This window comes from Podarcis vaucheri (genome assembly GCF_965113315.1).
Source record: "Podarcis vaucheri genome assembly, chromosome: 6".
Classification (NCBI taxonomy): Eukaryota; Metazoa; Chordata; class Lepidosauria; order Squamata; family Lacertidae; genus Podarcis; species Podarcis vaucheri.
In genome coordinates, this window is record NC_138764.1 from 30,071,248 (window position 1) to 30,098,857 (window position 27,610).

Below are 27,610 nucleotides of genomic sequence, written 5' to 3' on the forward strand. Positions count from 1 at the left end.
GGTGAAAGCCCCCCCACCCCAAAACCCGAGCCATTTTCCTGTCTTGGAAATCAGTTGTGCTGCCGAATTGGAACTGGGATTGTTAACTTTAAAACAACAGCCTTGCTGTGTGTGCCAAGGTGAACAGGCCTGGGATTTTCCTTTGAAAAGGGGGTGTAAGGACAAATAATCAAGCAAAATAGAGGTTCAAAAGCTCTGTTTCCTAACCAGTTTTGCACAGCTAGGGCTTCCTCGCCCTAATGGAAAACTACCCTTGAGAAAGGGAAATTGGAATTTGTAGAGAAGGAGTTATCCTACCTAAGCAGACTACTCACACACTTACTAGGGATGAGGTAATACTCACAGTCAGGAGCCTGGCTGGGGAGCCTTGGGGCAAGCAAAAATAGGAGAAAGGTTAGGCGTTGAGAGAAGAAGATGCTGCAGATATGTTGCCTCTTTGGGTTCACTGTGTAACTTTCTCTGAACTGGAACAGAGAGTTATGTGACAGAAAACGATGTACATGTTAGTGGCTTGAAATACGGTGAGGTCATTTCCCTCAACTGCATTTCAAGTTGCTTTCTTATGTTCCTATGCAAACCAGGGTGCAGGGCTGTCTTCGCCTGATACACATTATTTCATCCCTGCGCTGAATACTGCAGCTTCTGTTTTCTAATCAGATGGACTGAAGCTGGTTTGAGGGAAAGTGCATCTAGCAGGAGTGTTACTCAAGAAGCTACAGGATACAGATGAATTCTGGCTAACATCATGTGTACTTAAGACATCAGTAGTATGTAAATGGGATTGTGTACAAAGCCTAAGTTGGGTCCATTCATTTTAATGGATCTACTCTGAGGAAAATTTAGTTGAAAATATGCACAGCACCCAAGACTAGTCAAGTTGTTTTGACATCTGAGGCAGATATGGCCACAAGGACCTTTCCTCCTTACTGGCAGTTGTTGTTGTTATCCTTTTTGTAAACCACTTTGAGGTTTTCTTTTAACAATCAAGTAGTGTGAATTTTTTGAAATGAATAAATATTCTTATTAGCTACCTTTTCATAATACCAAAAATCTGCCTGAAGTGGCCACCTCCCTCTGCCTAATTGGGTGCATTCTTTCATCACACTTCAAGACTCAAATTATGCCCCCCACAAAAAATATGGAAATATTGTGTGATTCAGCCCCACTTATGGAATAAATGCCATAGGTTATATTATACGTGGTGGAGGGGGATTTCAACCTGCTGTTATGAATCTGCTTTGGACTTGCCTGCTTCTTCCTTCCAACCTCTTTCTCTTCCCTGCTCCAATTCTCCCTCTCACTCCCTAGTTTGTGCTAACCATAGTTTGCTGTTACATCCAGATTGGGCAAACTATAGTTTCCACATGCTACAGTTTACATCCAAGCTGCTGTTTGAAGTGAATTTGCAATTCTGGTTTGGATTCAAACTATTGCTCTGGGTTTGAGGGTGGGTCTGAGTGGCCTTTCAGGATGTCTTGCAAGCCAGAGATTTTGAGCATGAAAGGTTCAGGGTTAGGAAGAGTGCAGGAATTGGTTTGGCAAGAACTTTGCCTGGACACGTCCCTGTGCTAACTGATGGTTTTTAGCTCAGCAACTACCTTTGTGAAGGATCCTGAAAGCTGGTGTAATGATTCATATTTTTGCCCTCCGTCTGTTCTCAAGAAAGAGGACAACCTAAGCCCTTACATTTTTAAAATCAGTATCTGAAGAAAAGATCAGGACAAAGGTCAAAGAGCTTAGAAGATTTCTTGGGTAACCTTTGGGGGTCTCCCAGCCAGTGTGGTGTAGTGGTTAAGAGCGGTAGACTCGTAATCTGGTGTCCACATGCAGCTGCTGGGTGACCTTGGGCTAGGCACACTTCTCTGAAGTCTCTCAGCCCCACTCACCTCACAGAGTGTTTGTTGTGGGGGAGGAAGGGAAAGGAGAATGTTAGCCGCTTTGAGACTCCTTCGGGTAGTGACAGTGGCGTAGCGTGGGTTGTCAGCACCCGGGGCAAGGCAAGTAATTTGCGCCCCCTAACCCATGGATTTGCGCCCCCTAACCCATGGATTTGTGCCCCCTAACCCTAACCCCCAGATGTTGCGCCCGGTGCGGCCGGGCCCCCCCTGCACCCCCCACGCTACGCCACTGGGTAGTGATAAAGCGGGATATCAAATCCAAACTCCTCCTCCTCCTCCTCTTCTTCTTCTTCTCCTCCTCCCATACCAGTCACAAATGGTTGCATCCCTCCCTCATCCGTTCTTCGCACACCACAAAACCATTCAGCAACATCTGCAGTCTAAAGTTCCCTTAGAATAAATTATTTTAACACCCAGGAATGTATTTCAAAGGCTACTGAAGCTTAAGAGGAAAACCTCCCTTTGCCTTTAGGGAGCTTTGGAAAGGATTATAGATGACTAAAGCACTGCAAACAATTGTCTCCTCATTTCAGATGAACCAAGTGCGGTAGCCAGAAGGCAGGAAAGCAAGGTAGGTACAGGACATTCAAGTTACATTACATGCGCAACAAAATCACTCCCTTGCCACATGCCACACCAGTTTGTCTGCTGAGGAACAGAGGAAACAGACTTCTACCTGCTGAGACCACTTCTCCCAAAGGGTCTTCTTTGTTACTGGCTCTCCCAGAATCGCGAGCAGAGAAAAATATTCAACGTTACCTGCTGCCTCTAACTGGAGACAGCAGGGATTGAAACTGGCAACTTCTGCATACAAGCAAGCATCCGCTCTACCACTGAACTAGGTTATTTCTCCTGAGACATACAACCCCCATGCACCTTGCCGTGGAACCACCCACACAGCACACAGAATTCTGTAGAAAGTCCTAAATAATAATAATAATAATAATAATAATAATAATAATAATAATAATAAATTTTATTTATATCCCGCCCTCCCCAGCCGAAGCCGGGCTCAGGGCGGCTAACAACAATAAAACAGTACAAAAGTACAGCATAAACAACATTCTAAAATCATTCATTATAAAAATTAATTAATTAATTTAATTAATTAAAGGGTCCACTCAGTTTGCAGGGGGCATCAGAGCTTTGTTACACCCCTTCATGGGAGTCTACCCAAGAACAACCAACACTCCCTTGTGGTTCCACTCTTTTGTGGATGATCAGAAGTGGTGTGCAAGTTGTCTTTCTGGAAGAGTTGTCTGCTGTTATGTATCTGCTCCTAGAGGAACCGCAATATGCTCTTGAGGAGCCCCAGGAGCACAGCGTTGAAAAGCCACTAACTTACTGGCGAAGGTATGCCTTCCTGTTTCTATTCTGTGATATAAGATTCTGTCATCTTGAGGAAATGTCCTCCAAGCCTTCCACGAGAGGATGCAACCCACTTATAGGCCAGAACATACAAATGCCATGCATAAGACCTACTGGTATAATTGCCTTCTGGTATAATTGCCTTCTGGTATAATTGCCAAGACTGTGCTATCCTTTGTTGCCTTAGAGTCAAATCTGAGCTCATATCCTTTGCACATTCAGCTTCCAAAGCAATGAAGGAAAAAGCATGTTGTTTTGTAATATACAAAATGCAGAAAGAACTAGCAAAAATGTTTTTATTACATCACGATAGCAATGAAGTGTTTTCTATTGCCATGCCACCTTCAGAGGCTCGAACCAGAAAAGGCTCCATTTTCTCCCTCCTTAGAGATGAAACAACTGAGCAGAAACTGGACTTAGCTGCCCAGGAAGAGTGAAAAAGCAGAAAGAAATGAAGTTTCCAAAACATAAGAAGATTGTACCAAGGATAGGTCCTCATAAAATACTGACTAAAATATTTCCAAATTAGGAGGCAGGCTGTAAAACCTTTATTATCCTAAGATCAATTGCTATTGTTAAGGAAACAACTGGGGTGGTGATACCACCTCTCTATGCATAAGGTCTTAGAATTTTGCATTTGTATTATCCTTGAAGATGCCATAATAAAAGCAAAACCTTCAAGGATCCCCACACTGAGTCAGCAAAGCAGATGTCTGGAAGTCTCCACTGCTACATTGCTTTGAGTACAGTGGTACCTCGGGTTACAGACGCTTCAGGTTACAGACTCCGCTATCCCAGAAACAGTACCTCGAGTTAAGAACTTTGCTTCAGGATGAGAACAGAAATCGCATGGTGGCAGTGGAAGGCCCCATTAGCTAAAGTGGTATCTCAGGTGAAGAACAGTTTCAGGTTAAGAATGGACCTCCAGAATGAATAAAGTTCTTAACCTGAGGTACCACTGTATCTGTAAAGTTACAAATTACTGTTATGGTACAATATAACTCTACCTCACCATGTTCAGTAAAGATCAAATCCCCCCAAAAGATAAATATGTCAGGGAACCTGAATACCACCATACAGTATGAAAGGTCCATGCAAAATTCCAGGAGCCTAGGGTCTAACCTTGTCTCTTGAATCTAAGCAAGGTGTCATCTTGACAAACTACCGTATTTTTCGCTCTATAACACGCACCCGACCATAACACGCACGTAGCTTTTAGAGGAGGAAAATCCGTAGACATGCCACCCGTAGGCATTCCCTCCATAACACTCACAGACATTTCCCCTTGCTTTTTAGGAGGAAAAAAGTGAGTGTTATGGTGCAAAAAATACGGTAACTGCTTTGTTTCAAATGGCTTGCATTTTACAAGCTGGTAGAAGGTTTTCCATGGAGTGTTCTTGCTAGTGCTAGTTTCCTCTGAACTATGAAAAGATCTCAGAAGCTATCCATGATCTCATGCTTCCTGGAATTTTCCTAAATACATAGGAAAGTACACAGTGGCTCTTGTAACTTCATAGCAAGGAGAAAGACCGAACAAAAGAAATGCCCATCTCTTGATGAAGCAACACTGTAAGAAGTACATATAGTTCGAGCATGAAGGTTGCAATAGTGCACAGTCAGGATGGGGAAGCAGTGGCTCACCAGATGTTGTTGGACTCCGACTCCCATCAGACCCAGCCAGAATGTAAAATGGTCAGGGGTTATAGGAGCTGTAGTCGTATAACATCTGGAATACCACAGCTTTTCTATCCCTGGCAGTGAGTCCCATTGAACTCAATGGGGCTTGCTTCTGAGGAAGCATGTATCAGATTGCATTGTAGATTTCTTAGGCACATACTGGGAAAGCATCTTAAAGATACACCTAAAGTTGTTAACAACAAAGGTCCGTCTAGCTAAAGCCATGGTTTTCCCAGTAGTGATGTATGGAAGTAAGAGCTGGACCATAAAGAAGGCTGATGGCCGAAGAATTGATGCTTTTGAATTATGGTGCTGGAGGAGACTCTTGAGAGTCCCATGGACTGCAAGAAGATCAAACCTATCCATTCTGAAGGAAATCAGCCCTGAGCGCTCACTGGAAGGACAGATTATGAAGCTGAGGCTCCAATACTTTGGCCACCTCATGAGAAGAGAAGACTCCCTGGAAAAGACCCTGATGCTGGGAAAGATGGAGGGCACAAGGAGAAGGGGACGACAGAGGACGAGATGGTTGGATGGTGTTCTCGAAGCTACAAACATGAGTCTGACTAAACTGCGGGAGGCAGTGGAGGACAGAAGTGCCTGGCGTGCTCTGGTCCATGGGGTCACGAAGAGTCGGACACGACTAAACGACTAAACAACAACAACAAAGTTGTTAAGTGGTAGTGTGACAACATGTGTTTGCAAATACATGTGTCGTACTTGGTGGCCCACAGTTGTCTGTGTATAATGTTTGCAATGGCCCTAAATTCCCTTGTTCTTACATGGTTGACATGCACGGTTATGCATAAACAGGGCCGGCCCACCCATGAGGCAAGGCAAGGTGACCACCTCAGGTGGCAGGATCCACAGGAGCAGCAGATCTGGCACCCAAGAAATGCAGATCTACCAAGGAATGCATATCTTTAGATCTGCCACTGCCTCAGCAGCTGCCCTCCCAATGGTACCTCTAAAACCATCTCTCGGATAATAGAAGACACTGCTCATCTCCTCCCACCCTTGTTCCTGATGTAGATCTTCACTCACTCCTTCTTCCCTGGCAGGGGGCATTTTGTGGTTCGCCTCAGGTGCCAAACTGTCTTACATCAGCCCTGGACACAAACTATCCCTACTGTTTGTGCAGATAGACAGTATTGCAGATAGAAACATAGTGGGTGCTTTTCAGATCAAAACTTAAGAACTTCTGATTCTGTCACCCAGTTCAGACCCATTCTTCACTGTTCCCACTCACTCCTCTTAGCTAATTAAATGGTGAAGCTATCATGATAAATTGCTAAATAAGCTTTGTCCAGGAAATGTACATTTGCTAGATTGGTCTTTCACTCCTGGTTGCTTGAATCAAATGAGATTAGACATATTTAGGAAAGCAGCACTAATCTGATCACTATTTCAGCATAAAGAGCAACCAGCCTTCAGCAAAAGCAGATGGTTAGGGTGTTGTACAAGTTGCTGTACAATTTTATTTCCTTTAAAAATTTATTCATTTGCAGTATTTATATTGGACACCCAGCAACATAGTTATCTTGTCTGCTCACAACTTCTTTTTAAGGACTTCTTATAGAGGGTCAAATCATACATTGTTTACATTCCGACCTCTTCTGGTGTCTATAATTCTGTGTTCACAATGCAAAGTGCAAGTAGATAAATAGGTACCGCTCTAGCGGGATGGTAAACGGCGTTTCCGTGTGCTGCTCTGGTTCGCCAGAAGCGGCTTAGTCATGCTGGCCACATGACCCGGAAGCTGCACGCCGGCTCCCTCGGCCAATAAAGCGAGATGAGCGCCGCAACCCCAGAGTCGGCCACGACTGGACCTAATGGTCAGGGGTCCCTATACCTTTACTAATGCAAGAACAAAAGCAAAAAATCCAACTATTTTTTTCCTTAAAAACAAAGCCGTATAGAAATGAAACAAATAATAATAACAAACTTTAGTAAATAATGTGTGGGATGAGAGTTTTCATATTCTCTGCTGTTTCACAGTACACCACGCTGCACATTTTCTACAGAAAAGTGATCCAAACATTTTCATTTTTAAAAAATAACTAAAATATGGTGCAAAGAAGATGGATGTATAGGACAAGATCACTTCATGCCCTTGACCATTTTAGATACTTCTTTGTTCAGACTTTCCCTCACCAGATGATTGGAGCTGATGAGGATTTTCCTAGCTTAATAGAAACTGAGTAACGCGGCTGAAGTGCAATCGGCAAAATCTTGTTATGAACAATAAGGTGTTTTTGAAAGCTGGTGGTTTGCCAATGCCGAGATTAGTCTTCTAGTAATAAAAATAGCTTGGAAACTAATGATAATTTTATATATATATAAAAAGCTTACTATTGTTTTCCCCACACACATTTTAAACCCTACCTTTCCAAGTTCCCCACAGCTGACCTAAACAATTGTTTGGTCTTTTTCCCAGGAAAGTGAGCGTGGCATGGGGTGGCTGACTAACTCTGACTCAGCCACTTCTGTACTTCCCATGAACCGCTTACCACAGAAGGTGTAGGTCTGTTTACATATGATTTACTGTATATTAATGTGCAAAATAGCCACCAGATGATCTACCAGCTTCAAGAAAATGAAATGCAAATGAAATGTTATCTGAATGTAACACAGCCATGCAATTTAGAAGCAGCTTCTCTTCCTAAACTGTACTCCAGCACTGACCATATTTGCCAATCCTAGCCCTAGGACAAAAGGTGAGGTTTCTGCTGGGAATACACTTAATAAACCTACTTCCTCCAAGCCTATACTGCACTTCAGCTCCCTCTTGTGGTAACTAGCATTCATTGCCATTCTCTGTGCTTTGAGGAGTAATAATAAATTTAATAATAAATTTTATTTATATCCCGCCCTCCCCAGCCGAAGCCGGGCTCAGGGCGGCTAACAACAATAACACAGTACAAAAGTACAGCACAAACAACACTCTAAAATCGTTCATTATAAAATTAATTCAAATCAAGCCACTGGCAACCATTGGGCCAGAGCTCCGCAAAGATTGCCGAGGGAGGGAGTCAGGCTGTGCCCTGGCCAAAGGCCTGGTGGAACAGCTCTGTCTTGCAGGCCCTGCGGAAAGATGTCAAGTCCCGCAGGGCCCTGGTCTCTTGTGACAGAGTGTTCCACCAGATCGGAGCCACAGCCGAAAAAGCCCTGGCTCTAGTTGAGGCCAGCCTAACTTCTCTGTGGCCTGGGACCTTCAAGATGTTTTCATTTGAAGACTGTAAGTTTCTCTGTGGGGCATACCAGGAGAGGCGGTCCCGTAGGTACGAGGGTCCTAGGCCATATAGGGCTTTAAAGGTTAAAACCAGCACCTTAAACCTGATCCTGTACTCCACCGGGAGCCAGTGCAGCTGGTATAGCACCGGGTGAATGTGATCTCGCAGCGAGGACCCTGTAAGGAGTCTCGCTGCAGCATTCTGCACCTGCTGGAGTTTCTGGGTCAGTCTCAAGGGCAGCCCCACGTAGAGCGAGTTACAATAATCCAGTCTGGAGGTGACCGTCGCGTGGATCACAGTGGCTAGGTCAGGGCGAGAGAGGTAAGGAGCCAACTGCTTAGCTTGGCGGAGATGGAAAAATGCCGCCTTTGTTATAGCTGCAATCTGCGCCTCCATGGAAAGGGAGGTGTTGAAGATTACACCCAAACTCTTAACGGACGGTGCTGGAACTAATTGCGCCCCCACAAGAGATGGGAGTTGCCCCCCCCAATCCCATATCGCCCCGTCCCAGCCACAGGACCTCTGTCTTCGAAGGATTTAGCTTCAACCGGCTCCCACGTAACCATCTAGCCACAGCTTCCAAGCATCTGGTCAGTGTGTCTGGGGCCGAGTCAGGATGGCCATCCATCAACAGATAGAGTTGGGTGTCATCGGCATACTGATGACAACCCAGCCCAAAACTCCGGACAAGCTGGGCGAGGGGGCGCATAAAGATGTTGAAAAGCATCGGGGAGAGTATCGCGCCCTGAGGTACTCCACACACCAAGGAGTGGCACGATGACAATTCCCCCCCAAGCGCCACCCTCTGTTCCCGTAAGGTTAGTGTTGTGGTGAAGGACTAATTTTTCAGAGAACAATGATGTGTGCAAGGACAGAGCAATACCTTTAAGAGAGATTATACAAGCTCACAGATTCAATATTAAAATCTTTCCACTGGTAATAATAATAATAATAATAATAATAATAATAATAATAATAATCCCTCTTCACTGAGGAACGGTCCTAACTCCATGGAAGAAAACAAGTTGTGTGCAAGAGTTGCACCGAATTCAGTAGATGACGGGAAAGAACTTTGCTTAAGACTTTGGAGAGCAGTTTCAGCTGCTCTTTGGGTCTAACATTTATCATGCAACACTAGCAAGAAATAACTTACATGCACATTCCTGTTCCTGTGATTTGTTTCCTTTAGTAATACATATTTACTAACCCTATCTCAATTTTGCCTACACAGTAATCCAGATGACAAGGAAGTAATTCATGAATGCAATAATTTATATGTTGCATCAACGTTTTCTTCCTTTCTGTTGCCGAAGGCAAGAAGGGATTCTAGTTAGCAGAATCATGTGAGGTACTTATCTAAGCCATAATGCTGTCAAAATAGTGAGGGAAAAGACATTGCACCACTTCATAATGCCAGTGTCCATATTAACACTTCCTATCATCTTCCAACCATCTCAAATTATGTACTTTAGTATGTACAGTTTTCCTATTCCGTACTCTTTTCATTGCAACTCTATTGTGAGAAAGTTTAAATATATACATCTAAATGTAAGTAAATGAAGTCAACTAATCCATACATTTCTAGGGTTTGCTGATCAGAAGGTCAGTGGTTTGAATCCCCATGACGGGGTGAGCTCCCTGCCCACCTAGCAGTTCGAAAGCATGTCAAAGTGCAAGTAGATAAATAGGTACTGCTCCGGTGGGAAGGTAAACAGCGTTTCCGTGTGCTGCTCTGGTTGGCCAGAAGCAGCTTAGTCATGCTGGCCACATGACCAGGAAGCTGTCTGCGGACAAACACCGGCTCCCTCGGCCAGTAAAGTGAGATGAGCGCTGCAACCCCAGAGTTGTCCATGACTGGACTTAACGGTCAGGGGGTCCCTTTACCTTTACCTAATCCATACATTTCTTTTTTTAAGTTTCCCACTCACTCCTTCAATCACAGTAAATCATTTCATGATTTTTTTATGATTAAAAGTTGTATTTAAATGCTAAAACACAACAGTTTTGTGTTTGCAGGAACAAGGTACAGCATATTAAAATTGTTGCTATACTCTAGACAACCTCCCAAAGAGCACAATGTACATAAGATAATAAAGCACCAAGTTAGGACTTGCTATTTTAACAGGCGTGAAATAGCCTATTTTATTTTCAAATGCAGAATAAATGTCTTAGCTGACACTCCTTAAAGCAGCATTTTAAATCTCTCGCATTTTAAATCTCTCACAGACAATGTAGCTCAGCAAAAAATCCTCCTGATATGCACCAAACAATAATTAGCCCATTCATAATATTTTATAACCCAGAGACTATTGCATTAAGTATTAATAGAAAAGAACACACAACCGTTCTTCCTGCTCAATCGGCTATCATTTCCCACTGATATATCCTTGTAACTGAAATCTCCTCTTGTTGAAAGACATACCTTGAAAAGTCCTTCCCAACCAACAAAAGATCAGACCTACTCAGATGTCAACAACTTGCGAATCATACTGTGAGGGCTGAATTCTGAAAAATATTCCCCATTCCAAGCAAATTTAGAGATTTATTTACATCTTAAGAAATACTTCAATGCATAATTTAAAACACCATTGCTGTCTTTCTGCTATGCTGTAGTACATCTAATACAGCCTTGATTATGTATCAGTTGGGTCATGTTGAACTAATAATTCCTGCCAGGAGTGGAGGGAGAAACCTAAATGCATAAAAATTCATATAATATATAATGCAGAAATGAGTAAGTGCCAATAAGAGCCTGATCCTATATGCCGGTGATGGGGAACCTGTAGCCCTCCAGATATTGCTGAACTACAACTCGCATCAGCCCTAGCTACACAGCCAATGCTCATGGGCTGGACTCCCACAATATCTGTAGAGACCCAGATTCCTTATCCCTGCTATACATGTTTGCTTAGAAATAAGTCCCACTGAATTCATTGGAATTTATTCCCAAGTAAATGTGCATAGGCTGGCAGCTATGTGTCCTTATCTTATTGTATACTTGGAAATAAGGTCTTCTGGATAGCTCAGTTGGTTAGAGAATAGTGCTAATCATGCCAAGGTTGCAGGTTCAATCCCCATATGGGACAGCTGCATATTCCTGCATTGCAGGGGGCTGGACTAGATGATCAACAGGGTCCCTTCCAACAATTCTATGACTCTAAGTCCCAATGTAACTTATTACCAAATGCCAGAAGCCCTGCTGTGCTTTCTGGTTCAACGCCAGATTAGATGCTGGCGTGACAGATGTGTCGGCAGAACTCTGCTGTTATGCTGACAGAACCATTCTGCCTCTGCAGCAGCCAAAATAAGGCAGAGATGGGGGTTCAGAGAGGGAAACAGGGGAGGAGCATATTCCTAAACTCCTTTCAGGCTACATCTACATTGCAGAACATTCTTCTAGACACAGACCCTGGTGCAAGAAACCTCACTTCAATGGGAGATTTAAGAGAGAAAAGCTTGTCCCACTTCAGTGGGAAGGTCTATAAAAAAAAATTAAAGAACTGTCTGCATGACCAAATGTCTCCTCTTGGTTTACAGATTCATCTGTAACTTTTAACAAACCAGAAAGTCAAGGAACACATGCAACCTCTCTCCTATGCATGTCTTCTCAGAAGACATTTTATAACCACTGGAGAATCCTAGATAGCTAAAACCTCCTCAAAAATAGATGGATGACCTGATGAAGTAGTCTATATTTGCAGGCATGCTTTCATAATATGGTTAATTAATATGTTACAACAATGAATGTCAACAGCAGATAATGCAAGTAATTCCTGCCACTCACATTCCTGTTCCTATACCCTTGAAACTGAAATATCCTCTTGTTGAAAGACATATACTGAAAAGTCCTTCAATCATTCATCTTGACATTCCAAGTCAAAATTGGTTAATGTTTTGAAATTCACATTTTTCTCATCTGTTGGACATACTCCAGTGAATAGTGACAATCACCTTGAGGCTAAGATCCACATTCATATTAGCACTATACCTTTATTAGCACAACCAAAATGTCACAAATTATTGTACTGTACATGTTCTCCTTAATTCTTCATCAGGCTAAATGTAAACAAAGCAGGGGGCGGAGAGACAGAAAAATTCGCCAGTAGTGTAACCATATCTGCCTGCATTCATCTTATGACGGAGTGCTGGAGGAGATAGGGGACCTTCAAATAAGGTTTTGTTAGACACTATACAGGTTTCAGAATGCACGAAGCATGGAGATGCTTTCAGACTGTCACTATACTGGCAAATGAAGATCCCACAATTAAAGCTGATTTGCTGCTTTTTAGCAACAAACTTTTTGTGCTGCAGGCATTGATAGGAAAATGCATTGCAAAGTGTGGGATAACATTTGCTTGATGCAACAGTCATCTAATCAACCCCCAAGCAAATTTAGAATCGCTGATAATCTGGAAGCAGCAATTGTGGGAAGAAAAACAAACTAACAATGGCAGTTCCCCCATCTCTGGAAATACAAAACCTAACTCTTACACAGTCCATTTCCATCCTTAGGTGAAACACACCGGTACCTCATTGGGCGGAAAACAAATTAAACAGAAGCTTTATATTAGATGGTATGCAGATTAATTTTAGATAGTGTGTTTTATTTTATTTTTTAAGTAATTAGAATGAAATTGAGTAACTTTACCTAGCAGTTTGAGGGACGGTTCCCTCAGGAGAACAAAGTTTCATCTTCAGGTAGTGCAAGACTCTATTCTTCCCATTTAGAATCACCAATGTGTCTCTGAGATTTGGGACATTCACAACAATGTCTGGGACTGCTGACATTCACCAAATTTTAGGCACTGATATATTCTGCAACGAACTCTGCCCTTCGCAAAATACTTTTGGTTATTTAATCAACATCCATTGCTTGCTAATATTTCTTTTTCTAAAAAGTCCAAAGGAACAATGTGAGACATTATTTCAGTGTAATGTTAGAATGTAGGACTATGCCATGCTTTTAGAGCATAAGAACGAAAGTGGCCAATTCACTTCACAGAAAGAGGCCTTTGTTTGGGTGCCATCTGCAGAGAGAGCCTTTGAAGTTCTGCTTTTGAGCTTCCCCACATTGTTGCTTCCTCAGAGTGATGAGTTTGAGGCAAATTCTGATATATGTCATCCTATCAGGGAGAAAGTAACCGAGAGGTTTATACTGCTGAAGGGTAATCAGTCACAAACGCAATTGTTGTGTAATGGAGATTGGAATGAATGCCCCAATAGGTGAGAGACGTAGTTTTTTCTTAATCTGAAAACTGACTGTAAAAGGGACATTTACAGTGGTACCTCAGGTTAAGAGCTTACTTCGTTCTGGAGGTCCATTCTTAACCTGAAACTGTTCTTAACCTGAGGTACCACTTTAGCTAAGGGGGCCTCCTGCTGCTGCACCACCGCCACGCGATTTCTGTTCTCATCCTGAAGCAAAGTTCTTAACCCGAGGTACTATTTCTGGGTTAGCAGAGTCTGTAACCTGAAGCATCTGTAACCTGAAGCGTCTGTGACCCAAGGTACCACTGTATATTCTAAACTAAGGTCCATATGCAACACTGCAGTTCTGCTGCTACAAGGGACTTCTTGTGAACAACAGAACTTCCTCTCCCTCTCCTGTTGCCTCCAGTCCCCCTGCACCCTCTCAAAATCAGCTTTGGAAGGTTGAGAGATTCTCCGGAGCAGATTCTGGGTGTGTGTAGTGGAAGCTGTCTGTGGACAAACGCTGGCTCCCTCGGCTAGTAAAGTGAGATGAGTGCCACAATCCCATAGTCATTCGCGACTGGACTTAACTGTCAGGGGTCCCTTGACCTTTTTTAGTGGGAGCCACCATAGCTGCTAGAGGGCTGTAAAAATTTGTGTCCCTGGCTTTTTAGACTTGTCTACCCCTATACTATCTGAAACCAAAGGGGATGCATTGGTTGATAGTTGTGATTCCCACCCCCAGCTCTCCTACCACACTATTTGAGCAACTATTTGGTTCTTCATATACAGCTCTATTATCACTAGCACCAACTAGTGAAATTAACTGTAACTGCACTTCTTACAAATACCAGAGTCCATGTATTACACTAGAGCAGGATTCCTCAAACTCGGCCCTCCAGATGTTTTTGGCCTACAACTCCCATGATCCCTAGCTAGCAGGACCAGTGGTCAGGAATGATGGGAATTGTAGTCTCAAAGCACCTGGAGGGCCGAGTTTGAGGAAGCCTGCACTAGAGACTATAGGAATAGTATTGCATCCTAAATTGTATTAATGATTCAGCACTACCATCAAGAGAATGTTTTAACCGCAACATACATTCCTTTTTTAAAAAAAAGTTTTAAATTTTCATACTATTTTCTGCATTTATAGAGTCTCTCCTGTCCTTCTTGGTCTTTTATCAAGTGTGCCAGTTTAAGCATAGAAAGGACGTTTCTTCTTAATTGGAGGAAACATTCTTGCATAAAAGTTGCTCATTTTAAAAGCAATCCTTCTTGGGACCTAGATTATTTGGAAACGTAAACATTGGCAAGCATCCAAACCACAATTATTCTAATATAGTAGTAGTGTTAACTGGAGGAAGTAGAAACAGGCAGTAGAATCAGTGCAGAGAGATCTCTGGGATGATTTGTATGATCCTGCCTGAACAGACTGACAAGGGATGCACCGATGGTGTGCACATTCCACACCATCACCACACCACCTTGAACTTCACACCTCTTCCACGTGATTCCATTATGCCAGAGGTTTTCAACCAGTGTGCCATGGCCCCCGAAGATGCCTTGGATGATGGTCAGGGGTGCCGTGGGCAACACTTGCCTCTGTCCCTCTTTCCTTCCCTCCCTTCCTCTGATGCCCCCTCATATCTCTGCCTCCCAAAGGCTTGCAAAGCTGTTTGTTGCTGCAGCCCTGGCTACAAGCTCCCCAGGCGAATAGTGCCTCTGAGGCTGGCCAGGAGGGTGCTTCCCAGGCCCCTGCAGCCAAGGGGTGACATAACTCCTGAGCCCCACAGGAGTGCCGCAGAAAGAATATAGTTGGTCAAGGGAGCTGTGGACCCAAAAAGGTTGAAAACCTCTGCATTATGCAAACATTGCTGTGGGATCCAACAATGAGGAAGCAACAAGCGCTCTGCCCTGGCAATGGGCAACTGGCTGGCACCTCTTTTTCCCAGCAATCACAGGCTCAGTGCACTTTGAGCAATGAATGCCTTGGATCTGTTATTGTTTCAAATGATTGCTGCTGCTCCTGGTGCTATCTTGCTACTTGTAGTAAAGCACCCATCTGCAAACTTTTGTTTTGAGAATAGTGAATGCAAGCAACTGAAACTTTAATTTATAGAAAACAACACAGTTCTTATCTCATTGATATGACTGTGTTTTCTTAGGTTTAGTCACATGGCTCAGACATCTGCCTAGCCTGAGCATCCTGTTTACATTAGCAACTAGGCAGTTCTAATAACAGAAATCCCTGCTGGATAATTCCAGGTGCTGTGTGTGTGTTTCATATGCTCATTTTGCAAAGAGAGGCATTGTGTTGTTGTCAGCTGGGAAATCAATTTCATCACACTTAACCTGCTAGCAGAACTGAATGCGGCTTGAATATTTTTATTTATACCAAGTTGTATTTGCATCAATAGCCTATGGGGCTATGTCTGGCTTTTACGATCACAGGGATGATTGCAATTGAAGCTGCCTAGGATGTATGGATGATGTTACACAAAGCAGGGACTGAGCGGGTTCAAGGGAAAGTGGAAACAGAAGTGCTAGGCTGTACGATAGACAGAATTCAAATGTGAACCCATTCGCATTGCTATATGCATGTGGCAAGAAATGGTGACATCCGCTGAATTTCTGCCAGGCAGTGGTTAATTGCACAGGGCCATTCGGGGCTGGGGCAAAAGTGCCTCCTCCTATTGGCCTGCGAAGGAACATCTGTGTGCACCCCACCAGTGGGCCAGTCAAGAGGGAAGGAGGAAGAGGAAGGCAGGAAAGCACTGCCAGAGCCATGTGCCTGGTCTAGAGCACCTCGCTGCAAGGACAGGAGGGCGGGGCAACACAGCGGTGCTCCAAGCTTCACGTTTCTCTGCCTTATCTCTGCTCCCATTTCAGGGCTAGTTTGCAAGGACAGACTCCCTTGATTAGACACTAGCTGGCAAAGGCACTGAACGCTGCCCAGTCCACCAGAGAGGCACAACACTTGCCCTGCCCTGGGCACTGGCAACCCACGCTACGCCCCTGGAGGTGGCAATTACTCCCCAGGGTTTTTAGCCAGGGAAATTCCTAGCCCTACTTGGAGCTGTCAGGGATTTAGCCAGGGACCTTCTGCATGCAAAGCTCTGTCACTAAGAATCCCTCGCCAACAAAAAAGACCGTGCTGTGGCACTGAGTCTTATACAAGTGGTGTTTTTCAGGGAGGTGGAGGCAGGAAGAGCAAAGCTTAGAATTCATTTCATGTGAGGTGGGCGGGCTGGAAGAAAGCACAAGGACAGAGTGGGAGAGCCACACAAAGGAGGCATTGAAATATATGTTGGCAAACAAAGACAGCAAAGAGGAATACATTAGGTGACAAGTTCACATAAAAAGTGCAATTTAAATGCTAAGTGTTGTTATGAGTTTGCGGGAGCCAAACCAATATAAATTCCTGCACCCAGTAAAGTGTTGGAATCTAATCAAGGCTTGGGGTGTTAAACTGGGTGCCCGACACCTAATCCCTGGACTCAGCAAGTGTTAAAAGCTAATCAAGGCAGGCTGGCTTATTGTGTTCAGGTAATCGTTTGGGTTTGACCGAACTGCGGGAGGCAGTGGAAGACAGGAGTGCCTGGCGTGCTCTGGTCCATGGGGTCACGAAGGGTCGGACACGACTAAATGACTAAACAACAACGATCGCTTGGGTGAAGGGCCATTAAGGAAAGACAAGGTGATGAGCCATTAAGAAAGCAAAGGCGAGGGGGCTCTGTGTGAGACGGCAAATGGGTGCAGCCTCCGCTCACAGACAGCAAGAAGGACAAAAGCCCGACTTTTGAAAGTGTTGTGGGTGATCTAGAAGTAAAGCTGCAGGCTGAAAACCAGAGGGGCAGAGCACAATGTTTGAATCCAAGGCCATGGCTATGGGAGAAACAAGACCCTCTTGGGGTGCTAATGCTGTGAACCCCTCCATAGTAGGCTCATGTTGTATATATGCACAAATAAATCACATACCCTAAAGGCAGCACAGTCTTTCCAGAAGGAAACAAGAACTATAAGTTAGCGCCTGGAAACCCTGGAATCTCGCACTGCTTAGATATTGAGGTGGTGAGCAATCACATCAGGGTATGAGCAGAACCCACTTCCACCCCACCCCCCGTGGGGAATCTCTCATCAACTGCAACCCCTCAAACCGTCTACCCCCAGGTCACTCCTGAGGGCTGGGAGGACCCTAAGGGATGGCTTTTCATGGGCAACTCCTCATGAGCCTCACATTTATGAACATTGCACAAAGAACACGGGACACAGACTTTCCCATTTACCTCCAAGTTTGTGACAACCTGACTTGTGGCTATTTTCTAGAGTCCCCCCTTGCTGCCCATGTCTTTGCTTTCTGGCCACCTTTTAAGCTGGCAGGGGAAAGCTTCTTTCTCAGAATTCCTGAGGCAGGTCTTCCTAGCCCCTCGCCTTTTCATATTTACCACAATAATAACATTGTCCTTTGCAGCACAATCCTACAAGGGGGAAACTCCAAAGAAAGCTCCATGAATTTGGTGGGGCTTATTATTAAGCAAGTGTGCAAAGAATGGCAGCCTTTTATCTATTCAAACTGTCAACACAGGTTAAAAATTTCAGCAATGCCCAACCCTAACATTTTGGGTGGTTGATTTCCTGTTGTAGCTTTTTCTTCAAGCCCCCCAAAGATTTCAGCCATTGTCTCTGGCTGCTGCCTCTAACAACAAGAACTCCCTTTCAGAACAACATGCAATGCTCCTTGCCATCTCTAAAATCCCTTTCCCAAAGCCTCCTTCTCCATTAATTCCTTAGGGCATGTACACATAAGTGGCTTTGAAATGCAACAAGGCCGTTTCCATCTCCCCCGCCATGTTTCAAGTTGTGTTTTAGGCTGCTGTGCGTACCATTACCTGATCTATTTCCCCATGCTCGCAGCCCTGCCAACCCCTATTTGGCGAAACTGTCATCTGCGCATGCGTAATTTGCACATGTGCAATGGACGTCTAACAGGTAAACAACCCAGCTGAACCATGGTTTATGTTTTTGAACTGGGTGGAAGCTGCTTTAAGGGAAAGCACATCACAAAGCAGCATTTCCCGAGATGCTGAAGGACACAGATGGTCTGTGGCTAAGGTCATGCCTTCTCAGCTTCAGATACGGGTGGTGGGAGCCCGGTGGAGCCAGGGTAAGTGGTAACATGTACACAGCCTCAGTCTGTGAAGAGTACCTGCTCATTTCCTATGGTATGGCTCTCCCTCCTTCCTCTGCTATCTCCCCTCGTGTCTAAATTTAGATTGCCTGCTCATCAGGAGAGGGACAGTTTTTCTTTTTGTTTATGTTATGCTGTAATGCCCCACGGACGTTGACATTGAAAGCACTTATATAGAGAAATAGATCCATGAACAAATAAATGCACAATAAAGTATCAAATCAATGCCTTACACACACACACACACACACACACACACACACACACACACACACACACAATGTAGACTTGTCTTGCCAACTCCATTTGCTCTCCTGAAATAAATACTGGGCTGGATTCCCTGTCAGATTTATGCTGTGCCCTGCGAAGATGCAATCGAGTGGAGAAAGTCGCCCAGATTGTTTGATCACAGATTGTTCCCTTCTTCCCTTTTTCACATCGCTGATCCAAATGACTTCCTTTTGCTCGCCGCAGTGCACCACTGTCTCCACCACAGTCCTTGTTTAGTATGTGCAAACCGTTCAGAGTGCATGGATGAAGGAGGGGAAGGGAGAACGCCGCATTAGGAAAGCATTGGAGAAAAAAAGGTAAGAGTTTTCCCAATTTGCTTTCAGCTGCAGTAGCCTTTGCTGCTATTTTTGGAGCTTGGTTCTCGTACCTTTTTGTGCGGAGTTTTATTTTTTTTATGTAACGGCAGGGTGAACTTTAGTCTAGCACATTTTATGCAGGTGCGTTTTAAAGGAGACCAGAAACTATTTTTTACTTCCTCTTCCTCTCCCCCTCGCCCTTCAGCAGTGATCTTGTCATCTTCACTTTTGTTTCTGCCCACCTTTCCGGAACAAGATGTAAAATATTGATCAAAAGCAGCAGGTTATAGGGAAAGGTGTGACAAAGCAGATAGACGGTACAGTTCGCAGAAAGGCTTGCAGGGCATTATAAGGAGGATCTGAACCCAGAGACTGAATTATGATATGAGGCTCAGCTACAAGGCAATTTAGAGGAATGCAGGAATCAGGTGTGTTCCTACCAGATCCCACATTCCACATCCCTCTTCCACAAAGACAACAAGGATGACTGTACAGCCCTTGTGTGGGTGTAGAATGCACAGCAGACTTTCACCAGACTTGGGGAACAGGCACTGGTCTTTTTTGACACCTCCTTAAGCAGTGGAGGATAGTTCATTAGGATGAATAGGGCACTGCCGTACCAACCTCAGTCTGCCTTCAGCCAGCCCCCACCTGCTTACTTTCTTACTTCCATCCCATCCAGAGGGTGACATTGGCACTGAGCTACCTCCTCCTTAGTCTCAGTGCAACATTTGGGAAAACTTGGCTAGAAGGAAGATTGAGACAAGGCCAGAATTAGTTGGGCTCTGCCTCTTATTGGCTCTTGCTCCCCCTAGTGTTGGGCTCCTGCCTTGCATCCCAATAGACACCAGCCACAACTGTACTGAAGTTTAATAGCAGAGACCACTTGCGTTGCATGCCAAAGGTCCCAGGCTTCAATGCAATTTAAAAGTTTCTGCAATTTAAAAGGATCTCAAGGAACAGGATGCTTGCTGTGACCTTGGGGAACATTCACCCTGGCCAGATCTGGGCTAGGTGGACTAATATTCTGAGGCCCACACTATGCATTATGGGTTTGACCACATTTGAGCATCATTTGGGTGTTAATCCACTTTTTCCGCAATTGAATAAGATTGAAATAGTCCACACCAATATGTATTTGAATTTCTATATAAGGAGCAACCGCAATCTTTCCTGTTCACACCACAGACGGTGTTACTGTTGCTGTTCGCCCCTACCTTTTAAGTTGTTGATTTTATTATGCCAGTTAGGTAGCTGAATGAAGACAACTGTGCACATACCTTTAAAAAAAGAATTCATGCAAATTAGGTACACAAAAGCACACAGTCAGGCAATCATAAAGGTTCAGCACACATTTTCAGTTTTCTGGATATATATATATATATATATATATATATGAATGAGATAGTCACTCACTTTTCAGATTGCTGTTGTAGATTTTTTAAAATGTATTTTGCTTGTGCAGTTTTATAGTTTGGGGCAAATCTTCCACAATAAGAGAAGGAGGAAACCCCATGGGGATGGTAGGATTTACTGGAAACAATTTCATTCACTTTTTTTTTGAAAAAAGAAGAATCTAATTCACTGGCTCTCATTGTGCTCGCAATCTGAATTTAAGATGCTGGCTTTGACTATCTATCTATCTATCTATCTATCTATCTATCTATCTATATACAATTTCCCACCTTTTCCCCTGGAAAGTTTGGGAGCAAAATATCTCAGATGCCTCCATTCCCCCACTCCGTAGCGCCTGCCTGCTATTTTCATTTAAGTTTAGGTCTCCTAAAGATCCCACTGCTATCTGAGGTGAGTGACCAAGAAGGGGGATTCTCAAATGTGGTGGACAGTGAAAATATTCTTTAAGTGGGCCTTTTAAGAATCTTGATTCCATTGGGATTCCGCTACTGTCTCAATTAGCTTATCAGCTTGTTTCAGATTTTGAGGTTGGATTTTTTTCTTTCTTGATTTGTATTTTACTAATGTAGTGTAATCTACATTAAAAGTATAAATCAATAAAATAAAAATAAACAAACAAAATTAAATAGAAGAAACAATTAATTTAGGCCTGCAAGAATTTTTTAAAAAGCTATCTGTTCTGTCCAACTGCAACCATGGAATGATTTAATCACTTGCCTCATGCCATTCCCCCTGATTAAAAACTAATCCCTGCATCTGCTTCTTGACCGGTAGAAGAAATTGATAGCTACCAGTAAGATATCAGTTAGTTTTCCTTTACAGGGATCATACAAAGGAGCAAATAACAGCTTCGGGGAAAGATTTTAGTTGGGTCGTCTAGGGCAGGGGTCTGCAACCTTTAAGACAAAAAGAGCCACTTGGACCCGTTTCCGAAGGGGAAAAAACCTGGGATCCGCAAAACCCGTCATTATAAACATAACTTTTTTGTCACTTTTTAAAATTATTTCTTTGTTTGACCCCTCAGAATTACTCCTCCTCATAGAAATGAACGTTAAATTAACAAGTTACCTTTTTGTGTGTGTGTGTTCTTCACTCCCCTTCAAAACAGTGACCAGCGTATATGCCCCCTTTCAATGCAGTGACCAGCGTACATGCCCCTTACAATGTAGCGGGCAGGCGGGCGGGAAGGTGACATCGGGACGGTGCGTGACTAACGCACGCACCGTCCCCATGCGATGTCACAGCCAGTACAGCGCCCGCCACAGTGGGGAGTGTCAGGGCGCACAATGCTCCCCTCGCTAGTATCCACCCCGGAGCCGCGGCAAGGGTGTAAAAGAGCCACATGCGGCTCCGGAGCCGCGGGTTGCAGACCCCTGGTCTAGGGTACATGGGAAAAGTCAAGCCTCCCTCCTACATACACCATAGTCCCAGGGCGCGCACACCCTGACAACTGCTGTTAATTTTTAAACAACTGGTCTTCTGTGCAGCATCTGGGGGTTTGCCCCTTTGTGGCAGAAGAGAGGGATACAAGCTCCTAGAATAATATTCTACCACCTGATATTCAGCATTAACTACTAAAGCAAACTGATCCTGCATGTTCACTGGGAAATAAGCACCACTTTATTACATGGGCCTTATTCACTTCTGTAAGAAATTGTAGGGTCATAACCTCAGGCACGAATAGTTTATTAGAAGCAGAGGTTGCTACTACCCACTCATTTTCATGCAAAGGCTTGATCCTGTCTTCTCCTGTCTCCCCCACTCCACAGACCTCTCCTTTCCACATATAGTATGTCTGGCTAGACATAGTAAACATCCAAAGTATTTAGCCAAAATTACAGTGGGCTCACATGTTCACTGACACACTGTTATACACAGATGACACAATCTCCTATTCACTAATTATAAAATTCTATCTCTGTTCTGTGGCATCTTGCTAGGCTGTTGTTGGTTTTTGTGTTGTTTTTTTTTAGCCAATTTTACTAGCAAATCTTTAAAAGCCAAGGTACCCATCCCTGTGGGCTAGATTTTTCCATGTAGCCACTGCCTCTAAGGTGATATGTCACAGATAATATGATGCCTATTCTCACACACCCTCAGCAATTCCCAGAGCTAGCTCTTAAAAATCCCTGTGAAGAGCCTTGTTAGTGTCTCCAAAAGAGATACATATTTCTCACATGGATGGAAATGGGCTTGGAATGACTGGCAGGCTCTGGGACTGACAGACTGGGAAAAGGTGGGAAGCCCCACACTTCACAGTAGAAATGAAAATTCTGTTTGCCTTTGTAAAACAAAAAACCAGGAGTCTTTATTCTTCTAAGCACACAGGCAGATTGTCTTGCAATGTTTACTTTTCTGCTCCCAATCCACAAATACTTTAAAGTTTATTTATGTCTGTGTGTGTCACACTGCACAAGTGAGGATAAGGTGATAGCAGAGATTAATGACCTTGCTCCATTAACCCCTTGATCAAGGAACTTCTGAAGAACCCTGGCCCTCAAGATAGTGTTGGACTCCACTTCCCATCAGCCCCAGCCAGTATGGTCAATGGTCAGGAAAGATGGGAACTTGTCCAACAATAACTGCAAAGGCCATAAGTTCCCCATCCCTGCTCTACACATTTTCAAACCCTATTCTAGAAAAACTTGGAGTTCAATAAGAACATACTACAACTCCTATCACCTCTAACCATTGGCCATGCTGGCTGAGGTTGGTGGGAGTTGCAATCCAAGATCTTTCGAGGGCTACAGGTTTCCTGTCTATGACATATCCCCTTTAAAAAGTAGATAGGAAGCACAGAGCTGCATGGCTGTCCAACCAAAGCAAGGCTATTCTCCTCTTGAGCACGTGAATACACTTTGCTCTATCACAAATGTGGGGAAACATCGGCTCTCCTGACGCTGCTGAACTACAACTCCCATCAGCTCCAGCAATTGTGGCCAATGCCCAGGGATGATGGGAGTTGTAGTTCAGCAACATATGGAAGAACCAAGATTCCCCATACCTGATCTGTCTAGGGTTGCCATATTTCAAAAAGTAAAATTCCTGACACATGCAAAATTGTTGAGCATTTTTTAAAGAAATCCACAAAACATGTTAAGCCTTTTTTGGGGGGAACAAAAACAAATTATTGAGCTTTTGAGGGCAAACCTACCCCCCATAGTGATTTTAAGTTTTTTGAGCTGTTTCCACTGCTTTTTCCCTCGCGTTGGGGAGACTCTATGATAATTAAAGTGGATAAAATTGACTCGTGTTTTCAGTGAAGCTAGGGGCTGAGTAGGAGCTGCTCTCCAAAGTTTCAGGCTTTTTTTGCAACGATATTGCCTATCGTTAGCAGAGACCCTTTAATTGACTTAATATGGGAACACTTTCATGCTCATCTTTAGCCCCTTGCCAGAACTTCCTTCTCTCCTTTTATCTAGGGGTGCAGAAGATAAATTGTGTCATTCATATAGCTGGTACTGACTATGACAGTCATTGCAAAGGGGTGGGGAGAAATGATTTTTGGGAAATAATGTTTATTGTGCATGCCTTTTTATTTTACTTCCAGCAGTGCCATCTACTGGTGAGTGAGAAATAAGGGGTATGCTTTAGCATGAAAATCTGGAAGAATCCACATTCATGTTTTTTGTTTTGAGGGAAGTTTTTAATGTGTGATATTTTAGTGTATTTTTGGTTTCTATGGAAGCCGCCCAGAGTGGCTGGGGAAACCCAACCAGATGAGCGGGGTACAAATAATAAATTATTATTATTATTATTATTATTATTATTATTATTATTATTATTATTATTATATTGTTTTTTTAAATGTAATCAAATAAAAATCCCCAACTTTACTGGCAGTGTTACACTTAAAGAGTCCTCAGGGGCTGGTAACTGATGCAGAGGGTGCCTGTAAAATTTATTCTGGAAGTAAGGTTCTGTATAGGTATCTTGGGCTAAATGAAGGATGTTCATCTTCAGTGAAGCATCTCTCAAGGCTGCATGGAAACCTGGTAGAAATATAATCTCAAAACCCAAGCAGGTTCATATGTTTGTTTCAAGAAAACTTACTGAAGTGGAGGGGTGACGGATCAATCAATTCCACCCCACCCCCACAGAAAAGGTAGATAAAATTATGACTTACTGAATTGATGTCTCTTGGCAAAAGGTGTGGGCAAAATGGACTGCCAATGACTCACTGTAAAGAGAGGAAAGTTACTGGTGATGAGTGAAAGTTCTTCCGTGCACTTTGGAAAATGGTGGCCTTTTAAGAAAGGATCTGACACACAAACAAAAATAACTCCTAAATTAGTGCATAATTTTACATGGAGTTGAAGCATGAAATGATTGAATTGCTTCTTTAAATGACCGACAGTTTTAGGAAGTGTTTAAAAATAATCTGCATTTAATTTTTAAAACCCAATGACTTCTAGCAAAAAAATTATTAAGAATTATTAATCTTTCCATTGGTGAAGAGTTCTGTGTAATCAAAGAGCTTGCATATTCTTATGCCACAATAAATTAGTCCAGTGAAAGGCACTACTTTATTATTCTCTCTCACCAAGTTCAATGTTTTTTATAAAAAAACTGGAAAATACAGGCGAACAATTGCTAAATATTTTCAAATGATATTTAAAGACACAACCATAATGAAAAAGGAATATTGTAAGATTCAACAGGCTTGAAATGATCCGATCAGCAAAATTATTTACTAAAAGCATTACATGGTTCAATTCCCACATTGAGTAGATATAGCCCTCTTTTTATTTAATGCACAATGAATTTAGTCAATTTTAGTAACGCAGTAAATAAAAGTAAAATATAGCTACATGCGCTCTGGTACACAATAAATATTTGTTTTAAGGGTGTCCTTGGCAGCCTTGCCCTGCAATAATGAGTAGTATTGATTTCAACACTTAATATGGAAATTAGTTCCATGAGCTGTTTAAAACTCGCAACGAAAAAATAATAGCAACTTTTCCTTGTGGCGCCACAGCATAATTCAGTTTTAAAAGACCAATGGAACACACCCTTTCCTGCTGCGAAGGACGGGACGAAGTCTTTCTGTGGGTTGTATAGCGAATGTACAAAGAATCCAACAGGTGGCTCCGTGGCGCAATGGATAGCGCATTGGACTTCTAGAGGGTTGAAGGGATTCAAAGGTTCCGGGTTCGAGTCCCGGCGGAGTCGCAAGGAGAATTTTTGTTTCGTTTTGCTCCGCTTTGCTCGCCTCCTTTTTTTTTTTTTTTTTTTACAGAAAGCAGTTCCGCGTCTTAAAATCGGATAAATATTTGCTGAGGCGGCGAAAGCTTGCCGTGAAGGCCAGCAGCGCCAACCCTTTCCTTTAGCTTACACAGCGCCGACTACGGACTTCCCCTCAGGAGGGAGGCGTTGCCTTAGCGAGGCGGGCCGAATCTGAGGGGAGAAAAGGCCGCGGCCAGGGGGGCGAGGGAGGCCGAGTTACCTCAGAGCGCCAAAAGCCCGCCTTCCCCAGAGCCAAAATGGGGCGGAAGCCTCGCTGCGTCCGGCTACGCTCGCTTTCTCCGACTATCGGCATGAGGAGGGAAACCCTTACGAGTCCCCGCAAAACTCGCCCCTGGCTGTCCGCTTCCTCGCCTGCCTGCGCCGCCATTGCAAGGCTGACGGGGGAAGGAAGAGCCGCCTCATGGCCGCCTCAGCAGGGCTGGCCTGAGGCAACTGCCACGGCTTCGCCCGCGCGGCCAGGGCATAGCGGAGCAGGAGTTTAATGTTTCGACAGCATCTCCCCCAAAAGGCTAGAAGCAGTTATTCATTTTTTTTTCTTACATTTTTTTTTTTAAAAATAAAAATATTCGCCCCCGCAGCTCCAAGGAGCTCGTGAAGTGGCGCAGCAGGTGGTTCTTTATTTATTGTTTATTGAATTTACTGTATATACCGCCCTTATACCCGGAGGTCTCATAGGGCGGTTCACATAAAAGGATCAACATAAAAACCACAAACTCAAACTAAAAATAACAGCCCAATTACACTCCCCCAAAAAAGAGACACACATTTTTTTAAAAGGGCATTCCTCTTCCTAGTACCTCACAATGACCCTGTGAGGTCGGTTAGGCAGAGAAAGCGTGGGGAGGGGGGGACATGATTGACTCAAGGTGGGCTGAGTGGGGGGTATGAACCCTGGTCTCCCACCCGGGATCCTTTTCTTTGTATGTGAGCAAGTGGCCCTCATAATGCCACCTCAGAAGTAAAACCCGCCAAGTCTCAGGTAAAATGGGCACAGCCTAAGCAAAGGAAGTAAAGCATGCATGTGAACAAAGAGATGTTTTTTCTCATTTTTGTTGTTTTTTGTGTGGATGTTAACTTTTTGGAAAATCTTAATAAAATATTATATATAAAAAAAGAGACGGGTTACAGAAATAGGGCAGTGAGATGCTGGTGCGTTTTTTTATCCTATTTAAAGGCTGCTTTTGTTCCATTTCTCTCAGCTAAAACTTTTTGGCAAGGCCTGTGTGCACATTCCAAGCACGTTCGCATTTCTGTCTCGGCGCCGTCTACGCTGGCTCGGTCCTGTGCACAGAACAGAAGATGGCAGGATCCCCACGGGCGTCTGGCTTCAGGCACTGGCATGACACGAAGGCTAGCAACATCAACCCCACCGGGGTGGGAATAATCCCATCGCATGGAGACGGCTGTCAGGTCATGTATTCACAGCAGTGACCAGGCGAGGGATGACCGCTGGGAGGAGCGCAGAAAGAAGAAACGCCATGGTGCACCGGCAGCAGCACAACTGGATGCCTTCATCTGCCTTGGATGCGACAAAACACGTGTCAGTATCTGCAGCCACAGCAGGCGCTGTAACTCCAACGGTTTGACTTCTCCTGAAGGCGCACTCTTCCATATTCTTCCAGACAGATGGCAACATCATCAGTGCTAGAGTGCCGCGTGCAGAATTAGCGCTGAGGACATCAAGGTTAGCTTGCCTTGCTAGCGGCCACGGAAATTGTGAGAAACGGATTGTAATCCTTATTTAGCAGCAACCACTTGACCTTCCCAGACCCAAGGGAGAGAATAAAAGCTCTTTCAACAGGCTAT

The 27,610-nt window shown here is 43.8% G+C and overlaps 3 long non-coding RNA genes across 5 annotated transcripts in view; 2 read left to right on the forward strand and 1 right to left on the reverse strand.

Annotated features, from left to right (window-relative positions):
* Positions 1–18: 18 nt before the first annotated feature.
* LOC309535220 lies at positions 19–3,706 on the forward strand. Its single transcript, XR_014221131.1, has 3 exons — positions 19–119; positions 2,432–2,469; positions 3,615–3,706. It is a non-coding gene; the product is annotated as an uncharacterized lncRNA (long non-coding RNA).
* LOC309535197 lies at positions 3,596–27,026 on the reverse strand. Of its 2 annotated transcripts, none has more exons than XR_014221099.1 (4): positions 26,931–27,026; positions 25,570–26,846; positions 24,684–24,737; positions 3,596–3,686 (listed from the first exon to the last, which is right to left on the reverse strand). It is a non-coding gene; the product is annotated as an uncharacterized lncRNA (long non-coding RNA). The 2 variants fall into 2 exon arrangements; XR_014221100.1 differs by lacking the exon at positions 3,596–3,686 and adding an exon at positions 24,359–24,549.
* Positions 18,634–27,610, forward strand: part of LOC309535190 — a 31,634-nt gene continuing 22,657 nt past the window's right edge. Inside the window, exons 1-2 of one of the 2 annotated variants that reach the window (XR_014221090.1) lie at positions 18,634–19,141; positions 27,004–27,488. This is a non-coding gene — a long non-coding RNA (uncharacterized lncRNA). Of the gene's footprint in view, positions 19,142–26,548; positions 26,621–27,003; positions 27,489–27,610 lie in introns of those variants that run through there. The other variant, XR_014221091.1, reaches the window with a different exon arrangement.